Genomic DNA, 15810 nt, shown 5'->3' with positions numbered 1-15810 from the left:
GCGCTGTTCTTTGAAGGGGGTAGTACACAGTGTTGTACGAGATCTTCAGTTTCTTGGCAATTTCTCATATGGAATTGCCTTCATTTCTCAGAACAAGAATAGACTGACGAGTTTCAGAAGAAAGTTCTTTGTTTCTGGCCATTTTGAGCCTGTAATCGAACCCACAAATGCTGATGCTCCAGATACTCAACTAGTCTAAAGAAGGCCAGTTTTATTGTTTCTTTAATTAGCACAACAGTTTTCAGCTGTGCTAACATAATTGCAAAAGGGTTTTCTAATGATCAAATAGCCTTTTAAAATGATAAACATGGATTAGCCAACACAACGTGCCATTGGAACACAGGAGTGATGGTTGCTGATAATGGGCCTCTGTACGCCTATGTAGATATTCCATTAAAAATAATCAGCCATTTCCACATTTCCAGCAACAATAGTCATTTACAACATTAACAATGTCTACACTGTATTTCTGATCAATTTCATGTGATTTTAATGGTCAGAAAATGTGCTTTTCTTTAAAAAAACAAGGACATTTCTAAGTGACCCTAAACTTTTGAATGGTAGTGTATATTGTCATAGAAATTACAGCAAAATCTGTTTTCATAAAATGTGGACAATTCGTCCCTCTTCATAAAAAATAACTGGTAGGAAAAAATTACAGCATTCCAGCAACCATCTTATCTTACTTTTGGCACTGTAAAAAAAAAAACTCTTAAAATATATTTTGGTATACTGATCCCTAATATTTCAAATAGAAAGTCTTAGATATGCCAAGATGGCTGAGTAGGAGGTACTAGAGGAGGATGAGTCTGTGGGGCCTTGGATCCTTGCTATGCTAGCTCAGAAAAATATAGAGTAATTCCCTACACTTTTGTTCCGGATCATAAATCAAACATCTCCATACGAGGGAAATCAAACATCGCCATATGAACAAGCAGACAAGTTAAAAGTCAACCATCCCACTGCGCTCTCCAAAGCTAAGTATCAAAGGATTACCCTGTAGGCATGCCAAATACTCCTCCTATCCATATTCATGCTGGAAACGGGGCAATAAGATCCATCCATACTGTTACATACACCACTCTGGCAGCACTTCTGTCACTTTGTTGACAAGGAGATAATCTACGCTTTCAGAGGGGAGATTTTTTTTTTTGCTAGTGGCAGTTTCCCAGTCTTTCATTCTTCTCTACAAAAAGTAATACATATATAACTAGTGCTCTGTAAAGATGTTTGGCAGACAGACAGTCTATGCAGTGTGCACTGATGTTCACATAGTAGGAAATAAGAGTATTTGACCCAATAGCGGTTAGTAGTCGATGGCCTCTGGACTTTTGCCAGATTGCCTCGATGGACTCATGCCAAAATTGAGTGTATACAAAGTAGTCGAGGCAGTTAAGACTGAATAAATACAGTCATTAGTCCCTGAGGTTAAGATAACAGTATCTGGGTATCAATGTCAGCATCTGTATTACTGTCAGCATCTGGTTTTGTGTAGGATTTCTCAGTTGCATCTTTCAGGGTATTTTTCTGGTAAACGGTTCCTGATATAAGTAATGGGGAGTTTCTCAATGAAGTATTGCACAACCAGGTCAAAGTCCACAAATTCTGGGCTCTGGTTTCCCTAGGCGTTACCCCCATCTAGGCCATTAAACAGCCAGAGACTGGTGTTTCACTAGAGGGCTGCCCTCCAAAAACTTCAGGGGCCTCCTCGTTGTCTCGTTGTGCCACACAGCAACAGCAGACTAGTAAAACAAGCTGTAAAACTCTACCTACGACATAACTGTTAAGTTAATATACTATAGGGGTGCCAGCAGACCTGATGTCCATGATTTCTAAGAGCACTCCAACATATTGAAATCTAAACTATAAGATAAAAACACTGTATTTTTCCTTCAAAATAAATCATTTTGTCAGAATGCACATTCACAAAAAATGTATTTGCATTGAAATATGCAGGAGCTGTTCTCATTTCACAATACAATTTATATCATGCTGCTAAGAGATCTGGAGTTGTCATAGACAGCTTTTTCTTCAAAGACCTTTTCAAATGACAGGTCCTTCGGACAACTACTCCAAGAACGAAAAGAAGGATTATCATGCATATTCATATGCATTTCAGAGAGATAGTTCAACTGCTCTGGCAGCACAGAGAAGAGTGAAGTGTCAGGTAAACCAAAACAGGATATTTGCAGTCAGCATTTTGCTTATCTGACAAGATGGATTGTTATTCATTTACAATAGTTAATGTACTAAATTACACAATTGTAGATACAAAAAAAATTATGAAAGGTTGTATATAAAGAATGCATGTAATCCCTTTGCACTAGCCTTGGCATGACTGATCAGCTATGTTGATACCATAATGTTACCACTTACAGACAGCATTCCTTTCCCTGAAACAGTGGACCAAAACATCTTTCCAAACTTTGTGGGAGAGAAATGCCAAACATTTGAATTCCCACAATTAGTGTTGTATCCACGCATGACTTACAAACACCAACAGTCCCTCCTTTCTTTTCTCACAGTGAGTACTCAAGTTCTCTTGAAGTGAAGCTCAGCAAAATTGGTGAACAGAGCCATCGCTTTGGCCTCGGCCTCCCAGACACCATAGCCTTTTATCTCGTAGTTGACTAGCTAGTCCCGACAACAGCAGGAAACATCCTGACACTACTCCAAGTCAGAGGAACTGAATGAGGCACAGCTAAAGCACAGAGGAGCCCATCCTCTTAGCTCCAACTAACCCCGGAGACGCTGAGACGGTACAGGAAGGAAAAAGAGAAAACAATTCCTGGTGAATTGACAGTGTTTGTGTGTCATTGGCTGGTTTTCTTCACCAAAGTTGAAGGCTGTGACAGCACAGATGGAGAGAAGTGCACCTCTAGGTATCTCTCTCTCCCTCTCTTGACCAATTTATTTCGCACATCTCTAGCACAACATAGAACAGCTATACCATACCGTCCAACACGGCACAGCAAAATCCAGGAAAGAGAAGCACAGCCCTCTGTACATGTCATTGACCAGACGGTCTTTTACAGACTATTTTATAGTCTCAAATGTTACAGTCTATTTTACAGTCTCAAATCAAATGTTATTGGTTGCGCACACCTCATTTTTCAAATGTTAGCGCGGGTGTAGCGAAATGCTTATGTTCCTAGCTTCAACAGTGCTGTGTGGCAGGCAGCAGTGGTTTCATAACCATGCTAACGGGGAGCCTCTCCCTGCCCTGGCCTGCATAGAGCATGTCAGTCAGGAACCCCACTGGGTACAGATGGCGCTTCGTCTGTGTGCTCATTCATACTGTACACCCAAAAAACTGTTCCATGTTGTTGGAGGCCTGTGCTGCTATTGATTCATAATCCTCCATGGTATGCGAAAGTCTACGAAAGGTCTTGAGAGAACTAACTTTGCCAAGTGAGGGAACGAGAGAGAGAGAAAGAGAAAGAGAGAGAAAGAGAGAGAAAGAGAAAGAGAGAGAAAGCAAGAAAAGAGGAAAAACTTGACACATCTGGTTGTGTGTGTGTGTCTGTGTGTGTGTGTGTGTGTGTGTGAGTGAGAGAGAGAGAGAGAGACACACACACACACACACACACACACACACACACACACACACACACACACACAGATACATACAGAGACAGAGAGCAGAGAGAGTTGTAGAGCAAAAAGAAAAGTTTGCTGCATGACCTGAAATTCTATTGACCAGAATAACAATGTCTCCCTCACTCCGAGTCTCTGTGCACTCACACGCCGTCTGAACATAATCATTTAATCTCCATCTATTATAACACTCCCCTTAGCGAGCCCTGTCACCCAGCCCTGGCCAAGCCGCCATGCTGTTGAGAGCAATTCATTACTTGTTTAGATGAAAATGACCTGTCATTAAGGAGAGGAGTGGAAATCTACAGAGCAGTGTTTTTCACTAGAAGGGAGGCCATTACTGGGCCCAGTGGCATGACATGGACCCAGTAATACAATGAGAAGGCTGTAAAAGCCTCCCACTGCTGTACGAGCTCTTTATCTCTCAGTGAGGGTGAATCTCAAATATATTTTCCTTGATCCTCACACCCTCTCTCAGGGCTTGACATTAACTTTTTTAGCCACTTGTCCTTCAGACTGATTTCTTACTTGTCTGAAAGTTGAAGTCACATGCTCGCAATGGCAAGAAAGGTGTTTATTTTTCTGGCCTCGCATGCATGCAACATTTCTGTCTTATGACGCTTTGCTCGACTCTGAGGTTTGTTCAAATTTCTCATTTGATTTTTCTATCTCTCTCATTATTACCTTAGGCCTCCCATGTTTTGGGGTTATTCAAAAACAACATAAAACTTTCTGAGATAGCCTAGAACTCTGATGAAATAGCGCGGCAGGAGAAATAAAGCATACATTAAACTGAAAGAGTGGCTTAGTAGGCCAAGTCATACTCATATCAAATGGGAGAAAAATAGAACATATCGGCTTCTACAACAATAAGACACTGGAGTGTCCGCTATAAAAATAGACTTCGGCTATTGACCCAGATCATCCGACATTAGAGAGAGAGAAAAACAACAACATTTTCTGACCGGATATTTTGCGCTGCTTTGGTGAGACTATCTCTGTCTACATTGTTTTCTTGCTCTGTGTAACTATAACATATTTATTGAAAGAGGCTATAGCAAATAGGAATATAGGAAATGTATTCATTTACTCAGAATGTCAACCACACACTGCCCAGCTGTGCTCTGCGGCAGCCTGATCCAATTCTGATTGGAGTAATTGTTTGATATCGTGATTTTTTTTACTTGTCCGTTCGGACAACTGAAATATGTATTCTGGTTGTCCGACTATTTGTTTTACTTGCCCCAGATAAGCCTTACTGTCGAGCCCTGATCTCTCCTCCATGCCAGAAACAAGACTAACCCCCAAACACACACACACACACAGCACCAGCTCCACTCACCTTGGCAAATAGGTCTTATCAACAGGCATGCAGAACCAGGAATCTGCAGGGTAAAGTCTATGACCTTCAGCAATTATCCCTCTGTACACAAACAGAATTCTACACATGAGCACACACACACACACACACTAAAGTGGCTTATTTTCATTCCGCAATGGCCATAGTGGGGAAGTAATTATTTCTGTAGAGAGTATCGTCACTTTGTGATCCCTGCAGGTTTTGCAGAAATCAGTTGCTAATAAAGTTCATCAGTAACAATTGTATAAGCAGGGTCACCATGACAACACCCTGTCAAACATCACTGTAGTTCATTATCGCTCCAGGAATTAGCCTGCTACACCTTTCAACCTATAGTCCATATCTTAGAACAAACAGGGCCATACCACAGTCACATCTCCTGAACAATAAGGTGTGGATGTTTTAAATCTAACTGTAAATCAATCTTTATTTGAGAGAAACAGCCCCTGTATCCCTCCAATGTGAAAAGCTGTGAGTGACATCAGGCTATAAATGTCCTCCCTAGGCAGATGGTATATTGTAATTTCACACCAATTACCTCCTCTCCATAATGCATTGCACAATCGCAGGGTAGTGAAACGGTCTCAGAAGACTTCCTACGGTAACTCGCTAAAGAGGTTTGTGCTTTTGCCTTTGAGAAACCCTTAGTGTATTCCACTAGAGCAATTTCAGGAGTGCCCAAATTAATGCGTTAAATAGAGTATTGGGATGTGAGGATATGATTAATAATTGTAATTGCTTTGCCACTCAATTGTGTGACTTCAATTGCCTGTCTACATAGCATTCTTTTCAAACAGGGCTAGATGTTACATGTGCTTAATGGACAGCAATCTGACAACACAGTCAATCATCTGTAAAAAAATAAAATTAAAAATGATTGAAGTGTGTTTCATGCATTAACACCTCAGTTATGAAGCTTACATAACACTGTCATACCAGTTACAATACATGTCAAACAATCACTTATGACATCTGCCTATGTGCTGTGAACAAGGTGCCCTCTATTCAGACACCAAGTGTTCTTCAAGGAGATCAGTACGTTCAGAACCAACATGTCCAGACATGTTTTGTGTGTCACACCTATTTTTAGGTGTGTTTTAGGTTGATCCACTGGGAATGTCTCTTGCTACATGTGATTGTTAATATGCAACTGTATAATCACCATTTAGTCAAAATACAGTTATCCAATAAAAACAGCCTTCATTTTACATGAAAAAGTAGCACAGTGGCACTCATAGGTTTCTACCAATAAATCCCTATCCACCATTGACAAGTCATGCGCTACACCTTCTCTACTTAAGTTTGTGCGATACACATTCACATCCACCTGAGAATCAGTTCCAACACAGCGACTCCCTGGATACCCTTCTTGCACAACTCTGGGATGCACCGGGATGAAATAAATATTAAAGTGCTGGTTTGCATTTTCCTGCCGTCTGGGATAAATCAAACACCCTGATATGAGCTGCCATGTACATTGTGATTCCGTGTGTGATGCTTCTGCCTGGAGGGGGAAAACACTCTTTTCATATCTGAATACATAAAGGCCAGGGATACGTGAGGGGAAATTCAACCCCCAACAGGGAGGATGGATAGAGGTAGGGAGGGGTGAAACAGAGGGTATGGGGGGAGGAGAGACTCTATTCTCGGTTAAGCACACAAATAATCCTAGTAGGAATATGTAGGATAGAGAAAGGCAGAAACTTAAATGAACAGGCAAATTTAGCAACCTTGAAATCAAAACATTCCCACTCTAGACCAACCCAGAAAATACTTAAATAGGGCAAGGGAACAGAGGTCTGTTCATCCCAGTGTTTCCCCTTGAGAGGAGAGGGCAGCGGGGGTATTAAGGCGTTACTGACAGGGCCTTTTCACCACAGGCCAGCACCAACAAACTTCATGACAATGCCCACAGGGGAGAGCAGATGTCCGTTGCCAGCAGCACATCTGCATACAGCCACAGTCCCCACCCCTTCGACCCCTTCCACGCCCAGACAAAAGAACCCTCTCCCAAGGACCTTCCTTCCACTTGAGCCTCAAATGGAGAAAAAAAAGGATATATTTTCATACCAATCCCTGCCAGGTCCTTTAACATGATAATGCCAAATTGTGAAGTAGGGGGAATGGAGAGTCCAATAAAGCTCATGTTGGTTTGCACCACAGTAATCACTGTATGAGGAATCTGAATTCTGCACATTATTGGTTTTCAGTGATTATGTGGGATACTTTAGTAAAATCAATGACAAAAGCTGAATCCAGGGGACTTGGAAGAAGTGATTTGGCCCTCTAAAATCACCCCACCTGCTTCCATCTGTGATGTGTGCTGTAGATGCAAGCAATAAAGCAAAGAGTGGGAGGGAGAGACTACACTTGTAAACCTCAAGTTAATAAAAGTAAAGGGTGGGAGGGAGAGACTACACTTGTAAACCTAAAGTTAATAAAAGTAAAGGGTGGGAGGGAGAGACTACACTTGTAAACCTCAAGTTAATAAAAGTAAAGGGTGGGAGGGAGAGACTACACTTGTAAACCTCAAGTTAATAAAAGTAAAGGGTGGGAGGGAGAGACTACACTTGTAAACCTCAAGTTAATAAAAGTAAAGGGTGGGAGGGAGAGACTACACTTGTAAACCTCAAGTTAATAAAAGTAAAGGGTGGGAGGGAGAGACTACACTTGTAAACCTAAAGTTAATAAAAGTAAAGGGTGGGAGGGAGAGACTACACTTGTAAACCTCAAGTTAATAAAAGTAAAGGGTGGGAGGGAGAGACTACACTTCTAAACCTAAAGTTAATAAAAGTAAAGGGAGGGAGAGAGAGACTACACTTGTAAACCTCAAATGAATAAAGCAAAGCGCTGCATGGTGGCATGGTATTATGACACTGATCTGTTTTCATAATCTACTGAAATGGTTAGAGATATATAACTTTTTAAATCTAAATTACTCTTTTCTATCCAATGATATAATGTGAAATGTCTAAAATAGACTTCATCAACGTGTTGAAATTAGCACTTCCAGTTCAAATAGAATTATTCTTCTGTCCTCTTATTCATCTATTTTTCTATTCAATCTTTTTTGAAGAGTTCCAAAGACGGTTGTTTTGTTGGTATGAGAGACGGAAATGATATCGTTATGCCTTCACCACTGTATTGTTTTTCCTTATCACAAAGATGTCCTCGGAATAGCACACAATTCCCTCCCTCGTCCCTCCCGTTCTTGATGGCGCAGAGACACATGGGCACCGACGAGCGTCTAAGATATCTTTCAAAACTACACCAGTGGAACAACAGAGGTTTTCTTAATCATTAGAAAATTATATTTCTTCCTACCTCGATTAGATGTTTATTGAGAGTTCAAACGGTGGCTTTAGGCGTCCGAAAATATCATCATACGCTATAAAATATCGCTTCCTATGTTGGATATTAATTAGGCTAATGATCCACCTTTAGATGCAACAAAAACTTAATCCTAGAGCAACAGGACCAATCTCAGTCGCATAAATAATGGATTCCTAATCTTGATTGTTGGGAGAAAGTAGCCTTTTCCTTTAAAATAGCCTATGCTTGAGATTGCGACACCGTTTATATGCGTGCACACTCCTTCCTATTCTTTCCCTCCTGCAAGGACTGAGAGAGGTGTGTATCAGTTTTCTTTTCTTTTTTTTTCTCGAATTTTGAATGAGGCGGGGCTTTTGCCCATACAAACCAATGGCTCCCCACATGCGCCCGCCTCGCCTCGCCCGCCCGCCTCGCCACACACACACACACACACACACACACAGATCAGATGGGTCACCTATCATCAGATAAGGATGGATACATTTCTAACAAATTTGAACATATTTTGTCAAATAGCTATAAAGACAATGCTCTAAATCTGTTTGATGATGTCATCCTCATTGGCCCTAAACCGATTGTATGTGAGAGGCTAGTATGGACATGTCTGCATCCCAACAAACATTTATTTGATTATACACTAGAACCCATGGAAGACTCACTACTCCCTCCTTTCTCTCTTTTATGCCACCCCAGCTAACACAGCAATGGTGTTTAATCATCTGCATGGTCTCTCTGCTGTGGTGTTTGTATGTGTGTGTGAGAGAGAGAGACAGCTTGCTGCTCCACTCACTGCCGGCAACTTGTAGGGCATCCACTGCAGCTGCAGTCATGTCCATGTCATGTTTTAAACATGCAATCTGTACAGTTTCCTGTCCATTTCTTTGGACTGACACTTTCTGTATTGAAATAGAATTCTAGAACATTTGCAATGAAACCAAGCGGTTAAGAGCTTTGGTTTAGTAACCGAACGGTCACTGGTTTGAATCCCCGAGCCAACTAGGTGAAAAACCTGCCGATGTGCACTTGAGCAAGGCACTTAACCCTAATTGCCCATGTAAGTCGCTCTGGATAAATGACTGAAATGTAAAATATGTTACGGATGGTGGAGGGCATGATCAGTGAGGGACTTGGTCCACTTACATTTGTGAAATACAGTGAGCTCAAATGAGTTTCCCTCCTTGACAGCAGCACCAAGACATACCCTGACCAACCCCAGAGGCAGCAAGGAATCAGTCCTGCCAATAATGGAGGGAATTTAAGGGGTTAAAACGGAACTAAGAGCAGAGCAAGGTCTGTGAACATTTTAACCACTGTGAATTTCAGTAGTGTCGTAACTTCATGACAGAGAGCAGTTGTAGGGCCATTGGTTAATGCACATTACGGTGTTCTAGTACATTATTAGCATAACATTTCCCTTTAACATTTAAGAAAGGTGAAAAGGAAAGATCAAACTGATACAAATGAAAACAATCAATGCTTGAACAGCATTTGTCCCTGACATCATCATATACTTTACACATCACTCAGTTACAATGTTTCTGCAGAGTGAGAGCGAGAGAGAGTCACAGAGAGAAATAGGATTAACCCCCCCCACCCCCTTACCACCCTTCCTGCCTTAAAGGTCCAGTGCAGTCAAAAATGTGACTTGCCTTTGTTTTATTTCCACACTATGAGGTTGGAATTATACAATCCTAGCAACATTCTTTCTTGAGAAATAGCTCTTTGCTAAGAAGCTATTTTTGTTCTTTTTGACCATTTTAATTGAAAACAATCATAGTAAGATACTTAATTGTTACCCAGAAATGATTTGATATTGAGATGAAAAAGGCTACCTGGGGCGGCAGGTAACCTAGTGGTTCGAGCGTTGGGCCAGTAACTGAAAGGTTGATAGATCAAATTCCTGAGCTGACAAGGTAAAAATCTGTTGTTCTGCCCCTGAACAAGGAAGGCAGTTAACCCACTGTTCCTATGCTGTCATTGTAAATATGAATTGGTTCTTAAAGGATAAATAAAAATGGCTGCACTGGACCTTTAACAGCTGCTGCCTGTCCTGTCTAATTAGTCATGGAGTGTGGTGATGCTGCTAATTGTGTATTTACCCTTTAGGTGTGTAGGCCCTGAGTCTGTCTGTCTGTCCCTCTGTGCTGCACACCACCGCTGTGCACTGCTGCCTGTGTGTCTGTCTGTCTGTCTGTCTGTCTGGGAACCATCCCAAACATTTAGGTTGACAAAACCAACAGCAGAGCAGTCTCAAGGGGAGACAGAGCATAATTATGTTTGTATTGAAAAGAGAAGGCACAGGTATGATTTTTTAATTTAACTAGGCAAGTCAGTTAAGAACAATTACTTATTTACAATGATGGCCTACCCTGGCCAAACCCAGACAACACTGGGCCAGTTTTGCACCGCCCTATGGGACTCCCAATCACAGCCGGTGGTGATACAGCCTGGATTTGAACCAGGGTGTCTGTAGTGACACCTCAAGCACTGAGATACAGTGCCTTAGACCGCTGCGCCATTCAGGAGGAGGGAGGGGAGATGCTTGGTGCTTTGGTCAAAAGCAAGTTCAACATATTGATAATTAGTTCAAGAATTGAGCCCAAGTCTATAGGTTCCATTGCCACACCTAAATGAGAAAAACTGATGATGAATGTGCAATAATGTAGCACTTTATAAAAGGATGGCATGTGACATACATGATTAAATATGTAATAAATGTGTGCCTAAGTTCATTTACAATGCATGTCACAATGATTCATTATTACCATCTACTTTTAATTAAAGGAGTTGTTAAATAGAAGCATTTTAAGCAGTTTGATTATTTAAATTTGGTGTGGATAGAATATGCTAGCATTCCATAGACTGCAATGTAAAAATAGAAAGACTCAAAACACCATGATTGTATAATGAAACCATGAAAAGTAGTGCATCTAACCTGAGATCTGGTGTTTGGAGGGTGAATGAATGTAAACCCAATGGAAGTGTTCTGATACACAAAAAGTGTTTCAAAACAGAAGCACTCTGAAACACCCAGTGGTTCTTCAAACTGAATATTGGTGTTTTTAAGAGAGTGTTGTGAAAACACTTTTGGGGATTTCAGTTCATGTAAAAGGCTGCATCAAAACACAATGCAATTATTTATTTTGTCAGACTGTGTCTCTCATACAATCAAATGGTTAAGAAATGCAAATGGTTTATAGCCTAAATATTGATTGATGATAAGGGCACATGGAGAATATTTTTTTGTGGAATTTCAACTTAATTTTCCAATGCTTTATTTAGACAGATTACAAACAGGACGAGACAGAGAAGGAGTGAAAGTGGGACAGGTGGAAAGTGGGAATTGAACTCCGACTTCTGGGGCAGTAAGATGGTACATTTAATTGGAATTTCATTGGAATTTTACACACTCAACCACACAGCTACACTGTAGAAAAGTATTATGTGGTGAATTGAAATTTATTTAAAAAAAATATATAATAATAAAACATATAGTTAATAAAAAATGAATGCAAGTTGTTTCAGTGATTTGTTCATTTCATTTTACAAAATAAAATAAAAATAAATCCAACTTAATATGCTGCTCAAATGTATATATTTTTTAAGATAACAAAGATAGAGAACATTTTGTGATTGAACACATTGGAAGTCTGGTTTTAATCTCCTTCCTATCTTGACACGTGGCTCTGTTTCAAAGGATTATGGGTAATTCAACATTTAGACAAAATTATTATAGGTGTAAGCCTAATGGATCATGATGAACGTATATCAAAACAGTCAGACAAAATAAAGTTTCATGATGAGACAACCCGTTCCCACATTAAAATGTTTTATCCTGCAATGCTTAATGTAAAACCTCTAGTCACTACTGGTGGTTTGAGCACTGTGCTCAACAATGCCTGACAAAATGGGTTAAACTGGCAAATGATCAGATACATAAACCAATGTTAAACATACTCCAGAAGAAGTGATCTAATTCTGCACTAGACAGGATTCAAAACACCATAATAGTGTTTTCAACCTTTCCCGGTAGTGCTCCCAGTCCCTGGCAAGTTGTTTCACAATACTTGATTATACGGTGTAACAATACACCATGTCATGTTTCAAAACATCTCAGGATTATGTGTTTCAATACTGCATCAAAGTTAAGGTTTCGTCTCCTTCAGACTGGTAGCAGCTCAGTTGCCACTAGTTTTGGGTGTAACAAAGTACTTAACTTTAACGGTGTGTACTTACCATGATTTCGCACAAGGATGATGCATTAAGAGAAAAACAATGCATTAAGAGAAAAAAACACCAGCATTTGACTTAAAAATCCCATGAGCTAAAACGAAAGCTAGAATAAATATTCAAAATCAGATCAACTATTGTTTCATATTGTTTCACACCCCATAAACAGCCTTATATGTGGAATATGAGGCTGTTTATCATGTCTCATAACCAGTGTGTGCTTTGTTGTTTACTGTAGGGCCTACAGTAGGTAATACAGTATTTTGTTGGTGATGTGAGTAGAATAATATAGTAAGTGCTCTTTCTCTCTCTCTTTTACACATTTTTACTCCTTTACTCTAGGAGACCAAGATCGATGCAGGGACAATGTTGTGAAATCAATGAACTAGTCATGATCGTTGTACTGATACACTCACTGAGAAACACAGCAGGGATGTTTAGATTAGTTCCAAGGCACTGAAGCACACACACACATGCGCACACACACACGGACGATGCACACACGCATGCACAAACACCCAAATAAAAGACAAACAATTTGGTGGTCAAAAGCTCTTTCTCCAATATCTGATATGTTAGCATATCTATTCCCATCTCTATCAGTTAGAGTTGCTTTGGGGAAACAGGTGTTGAGTTGCGAACAGTCACGCGTAAAGAAGAAGAAAAGAAAGATGAATTGTTGTTGACAAAGATTTACACCAACGTGCTGCATCTGTCATCATTTGACAGAGCAAGGTAAACACACCATTCAACACAACGCTAAGCCCTACCCACAGGATCTGTAGTATGCGACTGCATATTTCTACGGATTACAAGGTTGTCTCCTTGTTTCTTTCCTCATGGCAGACATCTGAGTGTTTGACCTTTTTAAAATGCAAAACAATTCTCCAACTGGGAGAGCGAATGGGCGGCTCATGATTGTGGTAGTGCATTTGAGGGACTTAACTCACAGAGAGGGAGAGATATTTTATGACTTTCGAAGTCCTGACTTGGTTATGGGGATACAATAACACCTTCAAGGGTTATGTTAATCTTTAAAGACAGGTTATTCTTATTCTGCTCCACACTTTACGTCATTTAAATGAATATTTTACCTCAAACCAAGGCTCCCTCTCCAGCTTTCATTGTGTTATCCTCTCCTTCTCCCTTTTTTCACACACAAAAAAGTGAAGCCTGCAGTCTATTCATTCTCTCCCATATAGACTACTGATTTCAGAAGAGCATTAAAGTTCATAAAACGGCCTCTTTCTCAATCTCATTCCTAGTCTCTGCTTTTAAGTACCGTAGCTACATCACCATAATCAATCATTTCTGAGGTCAGTCAGATCTGTTATACCCATTTTCCCATGTATCTCTCCCCACGTCTAATTAAATAAGAACGATGAGGGAGTTATCTTTAAGTTTATCTTTACTTATGAGAGGTAAAACTCTGCCTTAACCTAACTCCCCTTCAGCAGCACATTACAGCCCCTCACACACAAACACCCACACACGCATGCAATATCCCAAGGATTAACTCATGGGGAATCATTTAGATTCAAAAGTTGAACAGTATACAAACTCTAAATGTACCACCTACACATATGCATGTGAATGTGTGCTCGTGTGTGTGTTTCTGTGTGTGTGTGTGTGTGTGTGTCTGTGCGTCCATCTGGTATGTACGTGTGTGTGCATCACATTTATCTTTTGCTTTGAAGGCGCTCATTAGAGTCTAAACCCTACAGTCTGACATTAATACTCAATCTCTCAACATTCTCATTTAGACTGCACTATCTGGTGAGAAATGCACGCTTACGACACTCCTTGTTTTCATGATTGGTTTCATGTCATGGTGTCTACTGCGTGAAAACTACTCTGACACTTTCAAAGAGCCTTCTAAGAGAATACCGACACATCCTCCTCCTTCCCACATGTTTCTCTCTTTTGTTTTCTTGCCAAATGTGCTGTGTTCCATAGCCCCTCTCCCAAAACAGCAACATGTTCATGCTCCGAAACTCTGACTGGGTTTCAATATTTAAGCTTTTGGCAGGAGTGTGAGAGTTCAGTTTACTCCTTAATGAGAGATCCAGTCTCTTTACGACTGTCTCTTTACGGTAGATAAATACGTGTTGGAAACAGGACAAGTGCTGTTTAAAGTGAGGGTATCCTATTACTTCACTATGATTTCCCACAATGCTGACTTCTAAAGAGCAGAGGTTCTGTGAATGGAGAACCAGATGAGAGAGGATATAATAACAATGTAGAAAATTGCAGTTAAATTGTTTTTGAAAGCAAGTTACATTTAATTTGAAATAAGATAATTGTCTCTCTGAGTTTTTCAAAGGAAGCCAGCCAGCTTTAAAGCTTGACTAATCAAAAAACATATTTGTTCAGGTTAATTGAACTGTCGGTGGTGCTGCTCAAATGAGGTAAACAACTCCAAGGACAAACACTCCCGAACTCCATTTGTCACATACATCACCGGCACAGGATGTTGGTGGCACCTTAATTGGGGAGGACGGGCTTGTGGTAATGGCTGGAGCGGAATCAGTGGAATGGTATCAAATACATCAAACACATGTTTACCAAGTGTTTGACGCCATTCCATTTGCTCCGTTCCAGCCATTTTATGAGCCGTCCTCCCCTCAGCAGCCTCCACTGGTCACAGGCAATATCAAGTAGGCCACTGAAGAAAACAACGTTGGAAAAGGATAAATGAAGAAGCTTTGTGCTACAAGCTGCCAACAGCACCTGACTTCTAATTAACCTGCCTACACCTGTGCTTGTTGGACATTTTGATCTGAATGTTTGAGACACCTTCGCTTTGACATACATGCAGCAAACATCAGAGTAGGGAGCAGAGTTGTGTTGCATTCCTAATCTGTAAAACTGGATAGGTTTAACAGGCTTTGGTAATGGGATTAAAGTGTTGTGAGGCAGGGGTTTACTGAGGAGGGAGAGTGGTTTGAGGGAAGTAGAAATGTGGAAATCTTGAGGGGTCCTCTGTTGAATGAACACACGGCAATGGCAGGAAGCTATTGGCTGAAATAAGAAAAGCACAGTGAGGGAGAGGGTTTATCTACAATGCTGTCAGGTCAATATGTGGGAAGACCATTGGCTAAGTTTTGCAGTGTGTGTGGGGATAGTTTTTCTTGTCAAGAATTGTTTTAGAAATATGATTTTGGATGAACATCTTGATGCATTTTAAAAAAATAATTTGTCAAAATGACTATAATAATAATAATAATAAACACGCAATATCATTAGAAAGGATTCATTCAATAATTTGCAAATGATAATATACAGGACTG

At 40.4% G+C, this 15810-nt stretch overlaps 1 protein-coding gene across 1 annotated transcript in view; it reads right to left on the bottom strand.

Annotated features, from left to right (window-relative positions):
* The window catches only part of LOC106577038 (C-terminal-binding protein 2), a 101546-nt gene extending 92962 nt beyond the window's left edge, over positions 1-8584 (bottom strand). Inside the window, exon 1 of the mRNA XM_045700861.1 lies at positions 8282-8584. The gene's annotated coding sequence lies outside the window, so the exon portion shown is untranslated. The remainder of the gene's footprint in view (positions 1-8281) is intronic.
* Between the last annotated feature and the right edge of the window lie 7226 nt (positions 8585-15810).

This window comes from Salmo salar, chromosome ssa18, assembly GCF_905237065.1.
Source record: "Salmo salar chromosome ssa18, Ssal_v3.1, whole genome shotgun sequence".
NCBI classification, from domain to species: domain Eukaryota; kingdom Metazoa; phylum Chordata; class Actinopteri; order Salmoniformes; family Salmonidae; genus Salmo; species Salmo salar.
Note: the sequence above shows the minus strand (reverse complement) of the source record. Positions and strands in the feature narration are given on the sequence as shown.